General features: G+C 36.4%; 1 pseudogene; it reads left to right on the forward strand.

Annotated features, from left to right (window-relative positions):
* Positions 1 to 19607: 19607 nt before the first annotated feature.
* On the forward strand, positions 19608 to 19716 carry LOC123942786 (annotated as a pseudogene).
* Positions 19717 to 22193: the final 2477 nt, after the last annotated feature.

Genomic DNA, 22193 nt, shown 5'->3' on the forward strand with positions numbered 1-22193 from the left:
TGCCACTTTCTGCAGTAGTTACTGGAGGTACACATCCTCAGGTCGTAGCTAAGTCCTCACCTCCTTTAGGTCTTTGAACTAGCGGAGCTGGGTTCAGGGCCTGCTTGCTCATGCTCTTACCACCTCATGCTCTTGCCATATCTGCATATTCATAGTAGTTTCTCCCACATTGTGTGGAAATGAAATGATCAATTAATGTGCCTTCTTCTTCCATTTGTCCATAGCATCCCCCAGGGCCAGTGCTTTGTCTCATTTATCTTTATAGCCTAATCATCTACCTTGGACCCTGGCACAAAGTACAAGCTCATTAAATAGTTGTTGAGCTGAAACTGTTCTAAGGTGATAAGACAGTCTTTGCTATGAATTCACCAGTTGGCTGACTGGAGACAAGGGTATACATTAATAATTATGCTACAATGTGATGAGCGCTATAACAGTTATAAAAAAGTATAGCTGGAGTCCAGTGGTGGACTGGACTCACAGCATGATGAAAGGAGTGGAGCAGTCACTATGCCTTTTCCCTGGTGATTTTGAGCAGAATTTAAATTCATTGAGGAAAGGAAGAATATTGACTGCAGTGACATTAGATTGTTTGTAAAGTTACAAAGCTCATAGAAACCTCTGTTAGGAAGTTGATGTATTAATAGTGAAATATTAACCTCAAACCAGGAGTTGGCAAGCCTGGTTCTCATTGAGCAAATTGCTGAATTAATTGACACCTATAACATTTCCTTTTTGTGAAAAAGGGGTTTTATAAAGGTTGGCTTTTTAAATGTTCTTCTTACATATCCTGCAAAGGCTGTTTTTCTAAGTAGTAAAAGTCAGATAACTAAATAAGACAGGCAATGGGGTTTAATAACAATTAACCCCCTTGTGGTTAGGGATGTTAATTGTTGTGTATTTTCTTTGTTGAAACTATTGCAGTTGTTATAAGTGCTTCATAATAACTTACGCTGCTATGTCTTCATACCAGGCATATTGATTTATCTGAGCTGACACAATACTTGACGGAAGGCGTTCACAGAATATATTGTGGAGGCATCTTTGTTTGATAAAAACACATGAATTTGGGAGTTGGATCTACCAATGTTAGAATTTTATCTTTGCCTCAAATAAGCTGGGTAGTCATGTACAAGTGACAGAAAATCTCTTAGGCTTGTTTCCTTTACTGTAGAGTCATGATACTTGTAACATTTAATATGCAGGGTTGTTTTGAAAGTTAAACAAGATAACATATCGGGAACTAACAGAATTTCTAGGTAAGAATATGTTAGCTTAATAAGTGTACATTCATTTTTCTTTTCTTATAGCTAAACTTTCCCACTCAGAATTCTCCTAGATAAATATTTCAAGTTCTTTTACAGTTTGCACTTTAGAATCTGTTGCCTTTATGCTCAACACCCCATGTTTCTGTAGTGATAATACTATAAGAGCTAATGGAAATACTATAAAAACCAATATACATATCATGTCAAATATGTACCCAGTGAGTGATTGACCGCAACAATGTCATTTCTTTCTTAGTTATTTGGATCCATTCTACAGATGAGAAGATGAGATATAGAGTAGCTAAGTAATTTGTTGAAGGTAAAACCAGCAAACTTCAGGTCAGCATTCATATCCTCAGAATTCAGCTTCAAAGCTGTGTTCCTAACAGCTGCCTCTAATGTAATATTCAATTTCTGTCTCTTTTTCCCACCATGTTAATCTGTATTCTTCAGATAAAGAGAATTAGGTAGAGAGAAAAAAAAAAAAAAAGAATCCATTTTGCATCATCTTTATAGTTTGAGGCCAGAGTCAAAGAGAAGATCAGAAAGGAAAGGACATCATTCCTAGGAGGCCAATGGTTTTAGTGTCCAATGGAGGTGAGAGGGTCATGGGAAATCTCAGCTAAAGGTGGGATCATGATGTAATCTCAAAAGCTCTTCATGGTAAAGTGACTGGGCTGGTGACTGGCCTCAGATCTTGGGTATTAAGCCTCTGGAAGCTTACTGACCACTAGAATCATTGCTCTCTTGTCAGATTAAATCACTGAGTCTGGGTATGACAATACCCATGCTGGGTTATCTGTACCTAAGGGGGATTCTTGGATGCAGAGTAGAGGACTCTTCTTTGTTTGCCTAGTCATTTGGCTAAGGCTTTGAGGCCAGGGACTCTTCTGGACAAATTAGGTTTTACATACTGAAATGTTTTATTCAAATGCTGTTTGTTTTTTCTCAATTAAAAAAGGAATCAACGTTCAAAGAGGAGAAACTATTATCCTTGACCCTTTACACCAGTGAGGCATCAGGAAGTCTACTGGGCAGTCTGTGGTGTTGTGGTACCTCTTACCTTCCAACCCATGTAACATAGTCAATTTAGGTGATTGTCCTCAGGCAGATGTGTTCTTGGGGATCCTTGCATTATAAATTCAGGCCTCAGTGGCACACAGAATAAAGGGCATTCAAGCACACTGCCTTCATCTTCAACTCCAGTCTCAGAAATTTTTCCCCTTCATTGATGTGTGATTAGATGTTATTCATGTTTTCAGGTTGTGGCTTGAATTTTGAGTCTGTACAGCATGAATGAGTACATTATATACATGTGAAGTTAAGGACCTTTGAATTGACTGCATGGAAATTTATGCAAAATAGACAAACTAGCAAACTACTAATTTTTTTCTCCATTTCATTTTTACCATCTTAAACCCCACTCCCTAATCTCCTTTCAGCAGTAAGTCTTGCTTATGAATAGGACTGGGACTCCTAGAGCCTTTGGCTTTTGTATCTACTGTTAGAAAAATTTTGAATTGGATGAAATTGAAACTGGGATTTTTTTTTTAAACATCATTTTGCCTCTGCTCTATTAGTTCTTCTCCCTCTGTTCCCCAAGGGCAACTATGTGCTAGCACTTAGCACAATTCTAAGAGAGAAGAGTATAATTTCCATTTATAGATGAAAAACTAGAACTTTGGAAATATTAAAGGACTGCCCAAAATCACATAGGTAGTAAGAGTTGAAGCCAGGAATCTGACAAATTGCAACATCCACTCATGATAAAAATCCTCAAGGATTTTCCTCAAGAGGAAACATACCTCAACATAATAAAAACCTTATGTGAAAACCCAGAGCTAACATCATACTCAGTGGTAAAAAAACTCAGGTCAGGAACAAGATAAGGATGTCCCCTCTTTCAGGTTTTATTCAGCATAGTACTTGAAGTCCTAGCCACAGAAATCAGACAAGAAAAAACAATAAAAGGCACTCAAATTGGTCAGGAAGAAGTAAAACTTTCACTATTTGTAAATGACATGTTACTGTATATATAAAACACTAAAGACTCTACCAAAAAACTACTAAAACTGACAAATGAATTCAGTAAGGTTGCAGGATACAAAATCAATGTCCAGAAATCTGTTGCATTTCTGTAACTAATAAGCAGCAGAAAAGGAAATTAAGAAAAAAATTCCATTTACAATTGCATCAAAAGAGTAAAATACCTAGAAATAAACTTAACCAAAGAGGTGAAAGATCTGTACTCTGAAAACCTAAAACATTGATGAAAGAAACTGAAGACAACACAAATAAATTCCATGTTCATGGATGGAGAACAAATATTGTTAAAATGCCCATATTACCCAAAGCAAACTTAAAGTAGATTTAATGCAATCCCTATCAAAATTCCAACAGCATTTTTCACAGAACTAGAACAATCTTAAATTTCTATGGAATCACAAAAGGCCCTGAATAGCCAAAGCAATCTTGAAAAAGAAAAAGCTGTAGGTATCATAATTCCAGATTTCAACTTATACTACAAAGCTATAGTAATCAAAATAATATGGTACTGGCACAAAAATAGACACATAGATCAATGGAATAGGATAGAAAGCCCAGAAACAAGTCCATAATTATATGGTCAATGAATCTTTGACAAAAATAGGCAAGAATATGCAATGAGAAAATACAGTCTCTTCAACAAATGGTTTTGAGCAAACTGGGCAGTTACATACAAAAGAATGAAACTGGACCACTTTCTTACATAATACACAAAAATAAACTCAGAATGGATTGGGGCCTACATGTGACACCTGAAACAAAAATTGGGACTACATCAAAGTAAAAAGCTTCTGCATAGCAAAGGAAACATAAAACTGAATGGGGAAAGATATTTGCAAATGACATCTGATAAAGGATTAATATCTAAAATATATAAAGAACTTATATAACTCAACACCGAAAGAACAAATAATCCAATTAATAAATGGAGAGAAGACATGAACAGACATTTCTCTGAAGAACATACACAGATGGCCAATAGACACAGGAAAAAATGCTGAATATCATTCATCTTCAGGGAAATGCAAATCAAAACCACAATGAGATATTACCTCATACCTGTTGGAATGACTAAAATCAAAAAGCAGAAGAAAGAACAATTGTTGGTGAGAATGTATAGGGAAATGACTCCTGTGGGCTGTTGGTGGGAATGCAAACTGGTGAGCCACTGTGGAAGACAGTATGGAGATTCCTCAAAAAATTAAAAATAGAACCACCCTATGATCCAGTAATTGCACTATTGGTTATTTGCCCAAGGAATATGAAAACATTAATTTGAAGGCATATATCCATCTCTATGTTTATTGCAATGGTATAATAGCCAAATTACGGAAGCAGCCCAGTGTTTATCAACTGATGAATGGATAAGAAAGAAGTAGTATATAAATATATATATATATATATATACACACACACACACACACACACACATACATATACACACACACATATACAGATATACATATATATAACAGAATATTATCCAGCCATTAAAAAAGAATGAAATCTGGCCATTTGCAACCACATGGGGACCTAGAGAGTATAATGATATGCAAAATAAGTCAGAGGAAGAGGAATACCATATAACTTCACTCATATGTAGAATTTAAGAAACAAAACAAATGAACAAATGAATAAAGGAGAGAAAAAGAAAGGAATCAAAAGCAGACTTTTTACTACAGAGAACAAACAGATGGTTACCAGAGGGGAGGTGAAGGGAGAAGGTGGACGAAATCAGTAAAGGGGATTAAGAATACATTTACCTTGATTAACACCAAGGAATATACAAAATTGTTGAATCAGTATATTGTACACAGAAACTAGTATAAAACTGTAGGTTAACCATACTGGAATAAATAAAATAAAATAAGCAATATAGTTTAGTTAGTAAAAAGAGCAAATAGTAAGATGTTTAATATTGATAGATCAATAATTAAATTAAATGTGAATAGAACAAATACTTCCATGAAAAGCCAAAAGAAAAAAAAAAAGTGTTGAAGCCAGAAGTCCAAGCATCATGTACACAAAACTCCCAAATAATGAGTGGGTTTTTGCTGGCTGTGTTTTTCTTTAGTTTTGCTAACACAGAAAGTTTGTTGCTATAAGATATTTTTTAAAACTATCAAATGGGAGGAGTCAAGATGGTGGAGAAGTAGCAGGCTGAGACGACATCAGGTAACAGGAGATCAGATAGATAGCTTATCAAACCATTGAGAACACCTACAAATCCAACAAGAGATCGAAGAGAAGAAGAGCAACAATCCTAGAAACAGAAAATCGACCACTTTCTGAAAGGTAGGACCGGCGGAGAAGTGAATCCAAAGCAACAGGGAAGATAGACCCCCAGAGGGGGAGGAGCCGACTCCCAGCAAGTGGCGGAGCAGCGGAGCACAAAATCAGGACTTTTAAAAAAGTCTGCTCCACTGAGGGGATATCACTCCAGAGGCTAAACTGGGTGAAGCCCACACAGGGTCAGCATGGCCCCAGGTCCCGTGGGGTCACAGAAGGATCAGGGGTGTCTGAGTGTCCCAGAGCTCACAGGTATTAGAGCGGGGAAGCCAGCTACAGAGACAGAGCTGAGAAGTGAGTTCTCAACTGGGGTTACCTTAAACTGGCCACAGGCTGGGTGAGCTCAGAGCGCAGCCGGAGGCCAGGGAGATGGGAGTGATTGAGCGCTTTTCTCTGAGGGTGTACTGGGGAGTGGGGCCCTGAACTCTCTGCTCCTCTGGGCCTGAGATTGGGAGGCCGCCATTTTCATTCCTGTCCTCCAGAACTCTACGGAAAGTGTTCAGGGAACAAAAGCTCCTGAAAGCGAACCTGAGCGGATTACATAGCCTGGCCCATGGTAAGGCAGTGCAATTCTGCCTCGAGCAAAGACAGTTGAGAATCACTACAACAGGCCCCTCACCCAGAAGATCAATAAGAAATCCTGCCTGGGTGGCTCAGTGGGTTAAGCCGCTGCCTTCGGCTCGGGTCATGATCTCAGGGTCCTGGGATCGAGCCCTGCATCGGGCTCTCTGCTCAGCAGGAAGCCTGCTTCCTCCTCTCTCTCTCTCTGCCTGCCTCTCTGCCTACTTGTGATCTCTCTCTGTGTGTCAAATAAATTAAAAAAAATCTTTAAAAAAAAAAAAAAGAAATCCTGCCAAGACCAAGTTCACTTACCAAGGAGAACAGCGGAATTCCAGAGGAAGAGAAAGCAAAGCATGGAATTCATGGCTTTCTCCCCATGATTCTTTAGTCTTGCAGTTAATTAACTTTTTTATTTTATTTTTTTTCTTCTGCTAAATTTTTTTAAACTTTTACCCTTTCCTCTTTTAACGTTTTTAAACTGGTTTATCTTAACAATACCTTTCATAAAAAATGATAATAATAATCTTCTTTGAACCTTCATTATTATACTCATATTTTATCCTTCATTGTATCTAACTTTATTTTTTGTATACACATAGGGTTTTTTCTTCTAAAAAATTTGAGGTACAACTTCAAATAGATCAAAATATACCATAAATCTAGTTCTGGGCTGTTCTAGTCTCCAGCCCAAGGAAATTCTCTCCACTTTCTTTTTCATTATTCTCCCAACCAACTTACTTTACCAACTCCTTTTTTAGAAATTAAAAAAATTTTTTTTCTCATCTTTATAGGCATATTCTATCCCTTCATTGTGTTTACCCTTATATATGTTTTCATTCTTTAAAATTTTGGGAGATAGTTTCTTCTAAGAGACCAAAATAATCCCAAAATTAAGTGGATGACCCTGTTCTAGTCACCAGTCTAATATATATATATATATATATTTCATATATTCATATATATTCATATTCATATATTCATATGTTCATATTCATATATTCATATTCATATATTTCATATATATATATATTTCATTTTTTATTTTTCTTTATTTGTTTTCTTTTTTTAATTTTTTTTTTCTGAACTTCTTTTTATCCCCTTTCTCCCTCCCATGATCAGGGTCTCTTCTGACTTCGTTAAAGCACATTTTCCTGGGGTCTTTGCTACCCTTTAACTATTTTATTTGCCCCTTCATATAGTCTTATCTGGACAAAATGACAAGGCGGAAAAACTCACCACAAAAAAAAAGAACGAGAGGCAGTACCAAAGGCTAGGGACCTAATCAATATGGACATTGGTAATATGTCAGATCTAGAGTTCAGAATGACGATTCTCAAGGTTCTAGCTGGGCTTGAAAAAGGCATGGAAGATATTAGAGAAACCCTCTCTTGAGATAAAAAAGCCCTTTCTGGAGAAATAAAAGAACTAATATCTAACCAAGTTGAAAAAAAAAAAAGCTATTAATGAGGTGCAATAAAAAATGGAGGCTCTTATTCCTAGGATAAATGAGGCAGAAGAAAGAATTAGTGATATAGAAGACCAAATGACAGAATAAAGCTGAGCAAAAGAGAGACAAACAAATACTGAACCATGAGGGGAGAATTCGAGAGATAAGTGACACCATAAGATGAAACAACATTAGAATAATTGGGATTCCAGAAGAAGAAAAAGGGGAGCAGAAGGTATATTGGAGAGAAATATTGTAGAGAATTTCCCCAATATGGCAAAGGGAATAAGCATCAAAATCCAGGAGGTTCAGAGAACCCCCCTCAAAATCAACAAGAATAGGTCCACACCCCGTCACCTAACAGTAAAATTTACAAGTCTTAGTGACTAAGAGAAAAATCCTGAAAGCAGCCCGGGAAAAGATGTCTGTAACATACAATGGTAAAAATATTAGATTGGCAGAAGACTTATCCACAGAGACCTGGCAGGCCAGAAAGAACTGGCATGATATATTCAGAGTACTAAATGAGAAAAACATGCAGCCAAGAATACTCTATCCAGCTAGGCTATCATTGAAAATAGAAGGAGAGATAAAAAGCTTCCAGGACAAACAAAAACTGAAAGAATTTGCAGACACCAAACCAGCTCTACAGGAAATATTGAAAGGGGTCCTCTAAGCAAATAAAGAGCCTAAAAGTAGTAGGTCAGAAAGGAACAGAGACAATATACAGTAACAGTCACCTTACAGGCAATACAATGGCACTAAATTCATATCTCTCAATAGTTACCCTGAATGTTAATGGGCTAAATGCCCCAATCAAAAGACACAGGGTATCAGAATGGATAAAAAAAGAAAACCCATCAATATGCTGCCTACAAGAAACTCATTTTAGACCGGAAGACACCTCGAGATTTAAAGTGAGGGGGTGGAAAACAATTTACCACGCTAATGGGCATCAGAAGAAAGCTGGGGTGGCAATCCTTATATCAGATCAATTAGATTTTAAGCCAGAGACTATAATAAGAGATGAGGAAGGACACTATATCATACTCAAAGGGTCTGTCCAACAAAAAGATCTAACAATTTTAAATATCTATGCCCCTAACGTGGGAGCAGCCAACTATATAAACCAATTAATAACAAAATCAAAGAAACACGTTGACAATAATACAATAATAGTAGGGGACTTTAACACTCCCCTCATTGAAATGGACAGATCATCCAAGCAAAAGATCAACAAGGAAATAAAGGCCTTAAATGACAGATTGGACCAGATGGACATCACAGATCTATTCAGAACATTCCATCCCAAAGCAACAGAATACACATTTTTCTCTAGTGCGCATGGAACATTCTCCAGAATAGATCACATCCTGGGTCTTAAATCAGGTCTCAACCAGTATCAAAAGATTGGGATCATTCCCTGCATATTTTCAGACCACAATGCTCTGAAGCTAGAACTCAATCAGAAGAGGAAATTTGGAAAGAACCCAAATACATGGAGACTAAACAGCATCCTTCTAAAGAATGAATGGGTCAACTAGGAAATTAAAGAAGAATTGAAAAAAATCATGGAAACAAATGATAATGAAAACACAATGGTTCAAAATCTGTGGGACACAGCAAAGGCACACCTGAGAGGAAAATATATAGTGGTACAAGCCTTTCTCAAGAAACAAGAAAGGTCTCAAGTACACAACCTAACCCTACACCTAAAGGAGCTGGAGAAAGAAGGAGAAAGAAACCCTAAACCCAGCAGGAGAAGAGAAATCATAAAGATCAGAGCAGAAATCAATGAAATAGAAACCAAAAAAAAAAAAAAAAAAAAACCCAAAAAACAATAGAACAAATCAACGAAACTAGGAGCTGGTTCTTTGAAAGAATTAATAAGATTGATAAACCCCTGGCCAGACTTATCAAAAAGAAAAGAGAAAGGACCCAAATAAATAAAATCATGAATGAAAGAGGAGAAATCACAACCAACACCAAAGAAATACAGACAATTATAAGAACATACTGTGAGCAACTCTATGCCAACAAATTTGACAATCTGGAAGAAATGGATGCATTCCTAGAGACATATAAACTACCACAACCAAACCAGGAAGAAATAGAAAACCTGAACAGATCCATAACCAATCAGGAGACTGAAACAGTCATCAAAAACCTCCAAACAAACAAAAGCCCAGGGCCAGACGGCTTCTCAGGGGAATTCTACCAAACGTTTAAAGAAGAACTAATTCCTATTCTCCTGAAACTGTTCCAAAAAATGGAAGGAAAACTTCCAAACTCAGTTTATGAGGCCAGCATCACCTTGATCCCTAAACCAGACAAGGATCCCATCAAAAAAGAGAACTACAGACCAATATCCTTGATGAACATAGATGCGAAAATTCTCACCAAAATACTAGCCAATAGGATCTAACAATACATTAAAAGGATTATTCACCATGACCAAGTGGGATTTATTCCAGGGCTGCAAGGTTGGTTCAACATCTGCAAATCAATCAATGTGATACAACACATTAATAAAAGAAACAATAAGAACCATATGGTACTCTCAATAGATGCTGAAAAAGCATTTGACAAAGTACAGCATCCCTTCCTGATCAAAACTCTTCAAAGTGTAGGGATAGAGGGCATATACCTCAATATTATCAAAGCCATCTATGAAAAACCCACTGCAAATATCATTCTCAATGATATTATATCATTATAACTGAAAGCTTTTCTGCTAAGGTCAGGAACACGCATGGATGTCAGTTATCACCATTGCTATTCAACATAGTACTAGAAGTCCTAGCCTCAGCAATCAGACAACAAAAGGAAATTAAAAGCATCGAAATCGGCAAAGAAGAAGTCAAACTATCACTCTTCGCAGATGATATGATACTATATGTGGAAAACCCAAAAGACTCCACTCCAAAACTGCTAGAACTTGTACAGTAATTCAGTAAAGTGTCAGGATATAAAATCAATGCACAGAAATCAGTTGCATTTCTGTACACCAACAACCAGACAGAAGAAAGAGAAATTAAGGAGTCAATCCCATTTACAATTGCACCCAAAACTATAAGATACCTAGGAATAACCCTAACCAAAGAGGCTAAGAATCTATACTATGAAAACTAGTACTCATGAAAGAAATTGAGGAAGACACAAAGAAATGGAAAAATGTTCCATGCTCCTGGATTGGAAGAATAAATATTGTGAAAATGTCTATGCTACCTAAAGCAATCTACACATTTAATGCAATCCCTATCAAAATACCCTCCATCTTTTTCAAAGAAATGGAACAAATAATCCTAAAATTTATATGGAACCAGAAAAGACCTTGAATAGCCAAAGGAATATTGAAAAAGAAAGCCAAAGTTGGTGGCATCACAATTCCAAACTTCAAGCTCTATTACAGAGCTGTCATCATCAATACAGCATGGTACTGGCATAAAAACAGACACATAGATCAATGGAACAGAATAGAGATCCCAGAAATAGACCCTCAACTCTATGGTCAACTAATCTCCAACAAAGCCAGAAAGAATGACCATAGGAAAAAAGACAGCCTCTTCAACAAATGGTGCTGGGAAAATTGGACAGCCACATGCAGAAAAATGAAATTGGACCATTTCCTTACACCGCACATGAAAATAGACTCAAAATGGATGAAGGACCTCAATGTGAGAAAGGAATCCATCAAAATCCTTGAGGAGAACGCAGGCAGCAACCTCTTCGACCTCAGCGACAACAACATCTTCCTAGGAACATCGCCAAAGGCAAGGGAAGCAAGGGCAAAAGTGAACTATTGGGATTTCATCAAGATCAAAAGCTTTTGCACAGCAAAGGAGACAGTTAACAAAACCAAAAGACAACTGACAGAATGGGAGAATATATTTGCAAATGACATATCAGATAAAGGGCTAGTATCTAAAATCCATAAAGAGCTTAGCAAACAACACCCAAAGAATTAATAATCTAATCAAGAAATGGGCAGAAGACATGAACAGACGTTTCTGCAAAGAAGACATCCAGATGGCCAACAGACACATGAAAAAGTGCTCCACATCACTCGGCATCAGGGAAATACAAATCAAAACCACAGTGAGATACCACCTCACACCAGTCAGAATGGCTAAAATTAACAAGTCAGGAAATGACAGATGCTGGCGAGGATGCAGAGAAAGGGGAACCCTCCTACACTGTTGGTGGGAATGCAAGATGGTGCAGCCACTCTGGAAAACAGCATGGAGGTTTCTCAAAAAGTCGAAAATAGAGCTATCCTATGACCCAGCAATTGCACTACTGGGTATTTACCCTAAAGATACAAACGTAGTGATCCGAAGGGGCACGTGCACCCAAATGTTTATAGCAGCAATGTCCAGAATAGCCAAACTATGGAAAGAACCTAGATGTCCATCAATAGATGAATGGATAAAGAAGAAGTGGTATATATATACAATGGAATACTATGCAGCCATCAAAAGAAATGAAATCTTGCCATTTGCAACGATGTGGATGGAACTAGATGGTATTATGCTTAGCGAAATAAGTCAATCAGAGAAAGACAACTATCATATGATCTCCCTGATATGAGGAAGTGGAGATGCAATGTTGGGGTTTGAGGGGTAGGAAAAGAAGAAATGAAACAAGGTGGACCATTAGAGACTCTTAATCTCACAGAAGAAACTGAGGGTTGCTGGCGGGAGGGGGGTTGGGAGAGGGTGGTGGGGTTATGGACATTGTGGGGGGATGTGAGTGCTGTGAAGTGTGTAAACCTGGCGATTCACAGACCTGTACCCCTGGGTTAAAATACATTATATGTATATAAAAAAATTAAAAAATTAAAAAAAAAAATAAAAAAAACTACCAAATGAATAAATCTTGGGAAATAATGTTTTCTTCATCATATGGAATTCTCCATATCAGTGAATAAATATTAGATTGATGAAAACAGTATAATTAAATTTTCCTGGTGTTCACTGAGCAAGTATCCACTTTCACAAATACAAACCGTTTATTCTCCTAGAGCTCCTTCTCACATTACCCGAATGTTGAAAATTAATGAAGTTTGTTAGCAGTGTTTAGTAATAGGTGGGCATTTTGATGTGCCAGGTAAGTTATATTTGTCAATAGTTAGTATGCATGCTTACTTCTCTGGCTACATCTCCCCCTCATCAGTCAAATTGTGTTTAAAAGGAAACATTTTTGAATTGTTTTTAGTCATCATTAAATGACAACAAGGTCACATCCTCCTCCTGGCTCTAGGCCTCATACTCCCTAATGGTTTGGGAATAAAAGCACAGTGACATGGAAACATTACCCAGAAATTGCATTTCCAACTTTGTTACTAATTTCCCAAATCTAACATAGAAGTACTAAAGTGAAGACACAGAAAAATAAGGTAGGCGCTTCAAGTGGAGTGAGATTAATTTGTTTAATGTAACTAGCATTTCTATAAGCTCAATTTCATGAGTTTGCATTTTGTGCTGGCAATAATTCATAATAAAAAAATCCTAGGGGAAGGCTCATATAGAGTAAAAAAAAATATGTATCCAAAGTAAGGTACATCTTGAAATGAGAGAAAATTGATTTGATTGAATCTTTGGGGTTTTCTGTGCTAGGTTTATGCTGAGTTAGGACTTGATTTCTTTTTGGATCATACATAATTTGAATCATCATAATAAAGGATACCACAGTTGTATATACAAATAGCAAATTTTGCAATCAAAAACAAAGTTATGGGGCGCCTGGGTGGCTCAGTGGGTTAAAGCCTCTGCCTTCGGCTCAGGTCATGATCCCAGGGTTCTGGGATCAAGCCCCGCATCGGGCTCTCTGCTCTGCGGACAGCCTGCTTCCTCTCTCTCTCTCTCTGCTTGCCTCTCTGCCTACTTGTGATCTCTGTCTGTCAAATAAATAAAATCTTTAAAAAAAAAAAACAACAACAAAAAACACAAAGTTATAAGGAGCCCTGTGGGATCAATTGGTATATGTTCTATATACTAGGTGACTAGAGCAGGGGGAAGTTGAAATTTTGAAAGGATCTCAGTAGTAATTCAGACTTTTTTTCTCTTTTTTTTGTACTAGAGGATGAAGATGTCTTTGATGTCAATCTGTGGTAATGAAGATCTGTTTTAATCACATATACTTAAGACCACTTGCATTGAAATGTATCAGATCTAGGAAAAACTATATGATTGTCTCTATAGAAAAAGTGTGTGAACGTATTCTTCAAGCATATTAATTTGGTGATTGTTTATGTTTCTAAGATCAAATTTGGCTTCAGATCATGGAACAGCTGTGATTTCAATTTTATTCTTAGCCTCAGAAATACAGTTAGAAATGCAAAGAAAAACCCTGAGTATGGCAGGTCCATTTAAATAAAGGAGGTCAAAGAGTGTGTTTAGTCCTAAACTGAGAAGAGAAATTACAAGCCCCTCCCTGAACTGTAAGAACAGAAATACTTCTGCCATTCAAAATCCTCAAAGCGAAATTACCAGAGCCTCTGTTTCTTATTTTCTGGCTGTTTCTTGCTTTTGTTTAATTCTGTCTTCCTTTTATAACACAGAGTTGCAATAAGAACCAAATTTTAAAATCTTATGTAGAAGGTCTTTGAAGATTATTAAACACCATACAACTTCATGTGTATTAAAAAAAAAACTCAAACAACTGCATGTTTATTACAGAAAAACTGAATTTAAAATAGAACTTCTTAAAAAAAATTAGAACTTCTCACTATGAAAAGTCTCATAGCAATTTTAAAGAGGGTTTTGTAGTTCTCTAAACTTTTCCAGTTTCACTTTTATTTTTCAGTGCTTAGTATTTGGACTGAGTGCCGTTACTAATTACTTTTTTTCCCCTCTCACTAATTTGAGTAAGGTATCTCAAGAAGTTAACCAAATAGATCACAGGTGGAAAGCTGATTTCTTTGACTCTCCTGCCCACTCTTAATCAGCTGAATGCTATGGTAAAGCTGAGTCCTGCCTGAGGCTCTGTGATTCATTAGTAATGTCTGCAAGGGGGTTGGAAGGACTATAGATTGTGGTATACAGATCTTGTGATTGTTCTCCCTACATTAATTAATGGAAAAGGAACCTCAGATTCAGGGGAAATATTAAAAATAAGAGAGTACCTTTTATCGTAACTCAGCAGGTTATACTTTGCTATGTTCATCACTACAGGGTTAAACCCTGTTCCTAACAAACTTGCCTCCTTTTTAACTCACTTCCTGATCTACGGATAGTTAGTGTTATAGAATGTAGCCACTGAGCACATCTGAAATTGAGTTCCTGACACTTTTAAGCAGAATTATCTCAATGTAACTTCACTTAGCAAGTAGAAATGAAATATACTATATATTAAGTCACAAATTTCCTAAGGAAAATGTAGTTCTTTAGGTCAACAAAATTTGAATCTGTTTATGTCCTATCCTGTGTCTGAAGAATAGTACATCTTCAATACAGACACTCTAGCTGAGGACCAGACCTCCGGTCTGTTCACTCCTGTAGGAAACACCATTGATAATGATTTGGGCTTTGCTGGATGCTTATCTGCCTGGATGATTAGCAAATCCTCTGCTCACACCTCCTGACCTTCCTGCAAAAAAGAGATTCGGTTCCTTTCACCCTTGTTTTGCCTTCTTTTCTGTTGTTTGTGGCATGACTTGACAGCTTTCTTCTGTCTTCCTCCCTCCCTAACTCCTCCTAAGGTCTGTGGTGATTCCTTTGTCCAGTCAATCTTAATATAACTCTTCTCTTTAATGTCTTTTAACCCTTTTCTCTATGGTACAGTTCCCTCCACACCCAATTTCTGCAGAATTACTGCAAAGATAAATGAAATATCAGGATAAATCATAGAGTAATAGAACTCAATTAATGAAGCTTTTACCAGAAAAATGTACTTTAAAGTAATTTAGTCAGTTCTACTCTTTAATGGGGAAGCTTTCAGTCAGTCAACTGCTGTTTCACATTTCTTTGTTTGTCCCAAACTGCAAATTACTTTTTTAATTGTTCATGGAATGCAAATAAAGTAACAATCCTTTCCTACCAGATGTGCTGGATAGGCATGAGGGCACAATCATTTTCCTAACCAATATTTTCATCAAGAACCTATTCAGACTCTTAGAATTACTTCCTACTTCCAGCTTAATTGAACTGCAAACCACTGCCAGTGGCAGGTTTCTGTCCTCAAGTGCTCTCTGAGGCCTGGGGACTAGGATGCTAGGATTATTACAAAGAACTTTAAATTGTGTCTTGATCTTGTATTGAAAGGCAAAATTTGTATTTACATTCTGTTAATGGGGACTTCTTGGAGATTTACACATTTGAATAAGAATCAGGATGGATGTGCTAAAGTCCCTATAGGACAGCACTTTGTCAGACTGTTTCTATTGGAGACCCCAGTGTCTTGGTTTCAGCACAAACAGCCCTGTACAAATTGAACAAAATGGAGTTTGAAGATAGCTTCCTTTTTTTCTTTTCTTCTATTACCCCACAGCAATATAGGTGCTACTCAAGATATACAAAAATAAAAATAAAATTTAAAAACAAATGACAAAAATAGTGAAAAATCGTGGTGCATTACTTTGTATCGTATCTTTTGTTGGAGTAAATAGGGGATTATGCTGTATAAGGGAATAATAACTATACTGTAAATCTGGAGTCTGGAGTTTCTTCTTAAATGTGTGACTTTCCTTGTTCCTCATCTAGGAACATGTTTCCCATGCGTAAAATGAGGAGGATTCAGAAAATTATGAGGTACTCATCAGTCCTAAAATGACGAGTTTATGAAAGCTCATGGAATGGAATTCTCATGACGATGCCTCCTTAGAAGGATCAGATTGTAATTTTTCTACTTCCTTCTTAGTCTTTCTTCTTCTGTCTTTCCCCTTTCTCTTCCTCTGTCTTTTGAAAATTGTCCTGCTTGGGCGTCCAGTCACTTTTTAATTGCTATCCATTTCAGAGACTGTAGTGCAGAAAGGGGCCCTCTGGCTTTCCATCTATGCTGAATCCATTCTGCCTGATGTCACTATGGTTTAGTTTACTAATTATCCATTGCTTCTGGAAACTTTCTCCTTATGCAGCCTTCCTTTTACTAAAATATCCTGTTTCTCCTCCTGTATATAGCTGGCTCTACTTATAGTTGTAGTAGAAGTATTCATATGATAGTTAATGAATATTGTCTCACCTACAAGTCATTTGTATACTTGCTGGGGTGACATAAGGTCGTGCATTGCAGGGTCTGTCTCTAAAATTGCTTCATGTTCCCTCAGTCTGCCTGTTATAAGGCAAAATAATACATTTTTATCTGTTTATTCCATTTCTTCCTTTGCTTATAGATACCATTGTTTTTCCTTTATAAAGCAAATCTAAAGTAAACCAACTTGCTGGATGTATGTCTGGTTCATGTTTTAAATAAAATTTAGATTATTTGCCAGATCTACTTTTTTCTTTAGTCATGGATTAAAAAAAATATATTTAAGACTTTACTTCTCCCCTCTTGTTTTCCTTATGTTTCTATTTTTTAGGTTTTTCTTTTCCCATGAATTGAATATTTAGTTCGTTTATTTTTATGCTTTCTTTGTTAAATAGTGAAGGCGTAAGGCTCAGTATATTGAGCTCAGTTTATTACAGTTTGCTTCATGAGTATGTTGATTATAATTAAAGTGTTAGGTCATTTAGATGTTATTTATTCCTTATTAAATGACTTTTTTTTTCTGCTTTTGGATTTCATCCAGGTTACCATATTACATTTATTTGTTATGTCTTAGACCCCTCTTGGCTGTGACAGTTTCTTAGTCTTGCTTTATTTTTTGTGACATTGGCCATCTTCAGGAATACTGGTCAGATATATTGTAGATGTCCCTTTGTTGGAGTTGTCTGAACTTTTCCTCCTAATTAGCAAGGTTGTGTGTTTTCAGGAGGAAGATCACAGGGGTAAATGTAATTTTCATTATATTATATCAAGATTGTATACTATCAACATGATTTATGACTGTTGATGTTGACCTTGATCACCTGGCTGAAGTAGTGGTTTTAGGTTTTTCTACTTTAAACTTACTCTTTTCTCTCCCTTTCCATACGGTACTCTTTGCAAGGAAGTTACTACGGGCAGCCTTCCCTTAAGGAGCCAGGAGTTTTGCTTCCGCTCCTTAGGGATAAGTTCCCTATATAAATTTATTTGGAATTCTTCTACAAGGGAGATTTGTCTTTTTTCCATTGATTAATTTAACCATTTATTTATATCTGTATGGACTCATGATATTTATTATATACTTGGGCTATAATCCAATACTACTTAATTTTGTTATTCAAGTTGTTCCACTTTGGCCACTAGAATCTCTTTCAGTTGGCTCTTGTGCCTGTTTGACATACCCCGTCATTATGATTTCCCTTTTTTGGGAATATTCCATAGGAACTTACTTTCTGTCACTTCAAGAGCTCACCTTGTATATTTCCTGCTCCAGTCCTAGAATCAGCCATTTCGTTGGTTCCTTTTACTGAAAAATGGTATTAGAAACCAAGATCAGGGCCTTAGGTATTTTTTTTTTTTAAGATTTTATTTATTTATTCACTTCAGAGAGAGTGAGTGTGTGAGCACGCGAGCAGTGGAAGGAGCAGAGGGAGAGGGACAAGTAGACTCCATGCTGAGTGTGACAGCCTGATGCTGGGTGCTATCCCAAGACTGTGAGATCACGACCTAAGCCAAAAACAAGAGTCAGACTCTCAACTGACCAAGCCACCCAGGTGCCTCTGGGCCTTAGGTATTCTTTTTTTTTTTTTTTTTTAATTTATTTGACAGAGAGAGATCACAAGTAGACAGAGAGGCAGGCAGAGAGAGAGAGAGAGGGAAGCAGGCTCCCTGCTGAGCAGAGAACCCGATGCAGGACTCGATCCCAGGACCCTGAGATCATGACCTGAGCCGAAGGCAGCGGCTTAACTCACTGAGCCACCCAGGTGCCCCCTGGGCCTTAGGTATTCTTGTTGCTTCTAGGAGCCCATTGCTTCTAGGCCCCCTCAGATGACAGAGCATATAAATGTATGTATGTATACTAACCCACGTATACAGACACACACATATTTCTATATGTAACCAGTAAAATACAAGTTCTTATTGATGTCTCCAACTCTAATACATTATTACATAGATCATTATAGCCTCTTCCCCTTACTTGTCTGTGAATTTCCACTCCAGTAGTGGGAAATCTGGCTCCCACCCACTGCCATCCACTTACCTAATTATTCAGTTGCAGTATACATGTATACAGTGTCGAAATTGTTAATCTGTACATCCAGCTTTATCAATTAGAATACAATGCTTATGTGCGTTCTTTTTGGCTTTAGTTTTACAGATGCCATTCATTTCCAAATGTACTCAGGTCAATACCTTTTTCCTCACCCCTTTCTGTGAGGTTGCTTTATACATTTGTAATAGGTACAGTAGGTTTTTTTGTTACATTCTGCATTCCATCTGAATTATTCCTACTGAAAGAAGGATGTTGAAGTCTCAAATATAATAGCAGACTTATTCTCCTTGCGGTTCCACATTTATATTTCCTACTATTTAAAGTATTTTTCCCAAGCTCAAGATTTATTTTTTGTAGTTCTGTTAGTTTAGAAATTTTAATTTCACAATGGTTGGAAATGGTTCATTTTCAAGGCAAACTTGCAAATTTGTCAGGAGGAAGAATATTGTATCTTATTGATAAAATGGAAACTGAGGCATCTAGAAGCTAGACTTATTTAAAGAGTCTATGCATGTATAGATGTAGGTTTGATTAATTTATTTCCATTATGCCATGCTCAATAACAATAGCTGTCTCTATTTCTGAATGAATTGATCTGACTTTACCCTAAGGTAGAAATTGTAGTTAGTATTAGCATAATGAGATTTGTGGGGGTACTTGTCACTCTAAAATTAATGTTCTGTCATTTAGCACAAGAATATTTGAAACATTTTGGCATGATGGGAAAATGAAAATTTTTATTTTAATTCAGAATCACATCGCTTCTCGGCCTTTTGGTTAAGATCAAGTGTAGTATCTGTTCTTACCAGTTTAATTCAGAATCACCTTCCTTAGTTTTGAAGAAATTTGTGAAGCCAAAACATTATTGAGTTGAAGTGGGATTAATAAGTGGTATTTGTGGGACACCTGAGTGGCTCAGTCAGTTAAGTGGCAGACTCTTGATTTCTGCTCAAGTCGTGATCTCAGGGTCATAGGATGGAGCACGACCTCTGGTGCAATGCTGGGCATGGAGCCTGCTTAAGAGTCTCCTTCTCTCAAAAAAAAAAAAACAACAAACAACTTTGAAAAAAAGTGGTATTTGACTTATTTTTGTAGTACTTAGTGGTCTCCCAAGAATAATGAGAACATATTGACTAATAGAAGATTTAATGTTTGTCTCAGATTGGGATTGAAGTACTAACACTGAATAATTGTCTTTTTATAAACCTGTGCCTTGATAACAAGATATATTTTTAAAAGTACATGACTGGTTATAGAATTCTGTGTAAAAGTAGTTCATTAAGGAAGAAAAAAGCAACTTTAAAGAGTATGAGTGAAGAAAAGGACACAGTAAAAGCTCTGATGAGCCATGTAAGATTATGCTGGGTCATAGACTTCTTCCCCCTCCTAAATCCCATTCATGCTGTATGAGAATCATTAAAGTATATAGTAATGTGCTTATATTGTTTAAAAATTTTATCTATTCACGAATACTTACCCTTTGGGTAGAAAGAGATAGTTCAAGGTTATGCTAAATAAATATTACATGGGATGCCTATGTGAAAAATTGCCTACGGCAATAAATGTTAAATACATTTATTTGTCTATCTACCTTGGGTCTCATTTTTGCGCCACTGGATGGTGTTAAATTGGATGTTCTCAAAAACATCCTCAGAAAGATCCTAAAAAATCAAACTAAAGCACTAAAGAGGTCTTAAATTAGGGTATTAGGGTTATTTGCAAAAAAACCCCTAGAATGTGTCCCTTACCCACCATTATTGATAAGAATAAAATAGCTAAAGGAGACATGTACTTTCCATAGAGGATAGTTAAAGGTAAAAGATATAGTGGTTGGTGATAGGAGAGTGATAGCACCAACAATTCTTGAGTGTCTGTTGTATTCCAGGTTCTTAAAAATAATAGCAGCTAATAGTAGTTAATAGTCATTATACTAAATTATTTATGTAGATCATTTCATTTATATAAATATAAAATTTATAGCTATAAACTGAGTGCTCTTATTATCTTCAATATATATATGGGATAAATTATTCTTACAAAGTTAAGTAACTTTATTGGATTTAAAATGCAGACATCTGACTCCGCTGCTCTTAACAACTGTGTTGATTTACATGGTTAGCTTATTTATTTCTCAAAACACACTTGTAGGCTATACTTTTACATTTTTAGGATTAGAAAATAGGGACTCAGAGATCAAAAAACTTGCCAAGGACCACGTGACTAGTTAGTATGTCATTAGATTTTAAAACCTAAATCTGTAAATTTAGAGAAAAATTTTTAATATGGAGGGAAAATATGTGTATTTAGAAGGGAAGATTAAGGCATATTTTGAGAGGAGAAATCTATGTAAAATTATCACACAGAAGAGCTGTATGTTTTATTTTATTATTTTGTTATTTTTTTTAGTAAATATCTTTATATTTCAGTATCGTGGCAAGTAGAGAATGATGTGGGAAGTGTGTTCATATTTCTTATTTATTTTCTGTATCAGTGAGCTTGGCTTTTGTTTTTTGTTTTTCTTTTTTAGATTCAACATTTAAGTGAGATCATACAGTATTTGCTTTCTCTTTCTTATTTATGTAACTTAGCATAATGCCTCAAAGTCTACCCATGTTTAAGCAAAGGGCAAAGTTTCATTCTTTTTAATGGCTGAATAATATTCCATTATAGTAAATTTCTTTTTTTAATACTTAGAAAAAGAATATATAACAAATTTAATATAACATATAACATGTTGACATAAATATTGATGTAGTTATATTGTCATAACATTGATTATTTCATTATATTTTCAGAAATTCTGAAGAAGTCAAATTTTTTAAAAATTATATTTTATTTTTTCAGTGTTCCAAGATTCATTGTTTATGCACCACACCCAGTGCTCCATGCAATACATGCCCTCCTTAATGCCAACCACCAGGCTCACCTAACTCCTCACCAGTCTCCCTTGTTTCTCAGAGTCAACAGAATCTCATGCTTCATCTCCCCCTCCAATTTCCCCCAATTTACTTTTCCTTTCCTTCTCCTAATGTCCTCCATATTATTCCTTATGCTCCACAAGTAAGTGAAACCTATGATAATTGACTCTCTCTGCTTGACTTATTTAACTCAGCATATTCTCTTCTAGTCCTGTCATGTTGATACAAAAGTTGGGTATTCATCTTTTCTGATGGAGGCATAATATTCTGTTGTATGTATGGACCGTATCTTCTTTATCCATTTGTCTGTTGAAGGGCCTCTTTGTTCTTTCCACAGTTTGGCGATTGTGGTCATTGCTGCTATGAACATTGGGTACATATGGCCCTTCTTTTCACTACATCTGTATCTTTGGGGTAAATACCCA

The sequence above is a fragment of the Meles meles genome, chromosome 5 (assembly GCF_922984935.1).
Source record: "Meles meles chromosome 5, mMelMel3.1 paternal haplotype, whole genome shotgun sequence".
Classification (NCBI taxonomy): Eukaryota; Metazoa; Chordata; class Mammalia; order Carnivora; family Mustelidae; genus Meles; species Meles meles.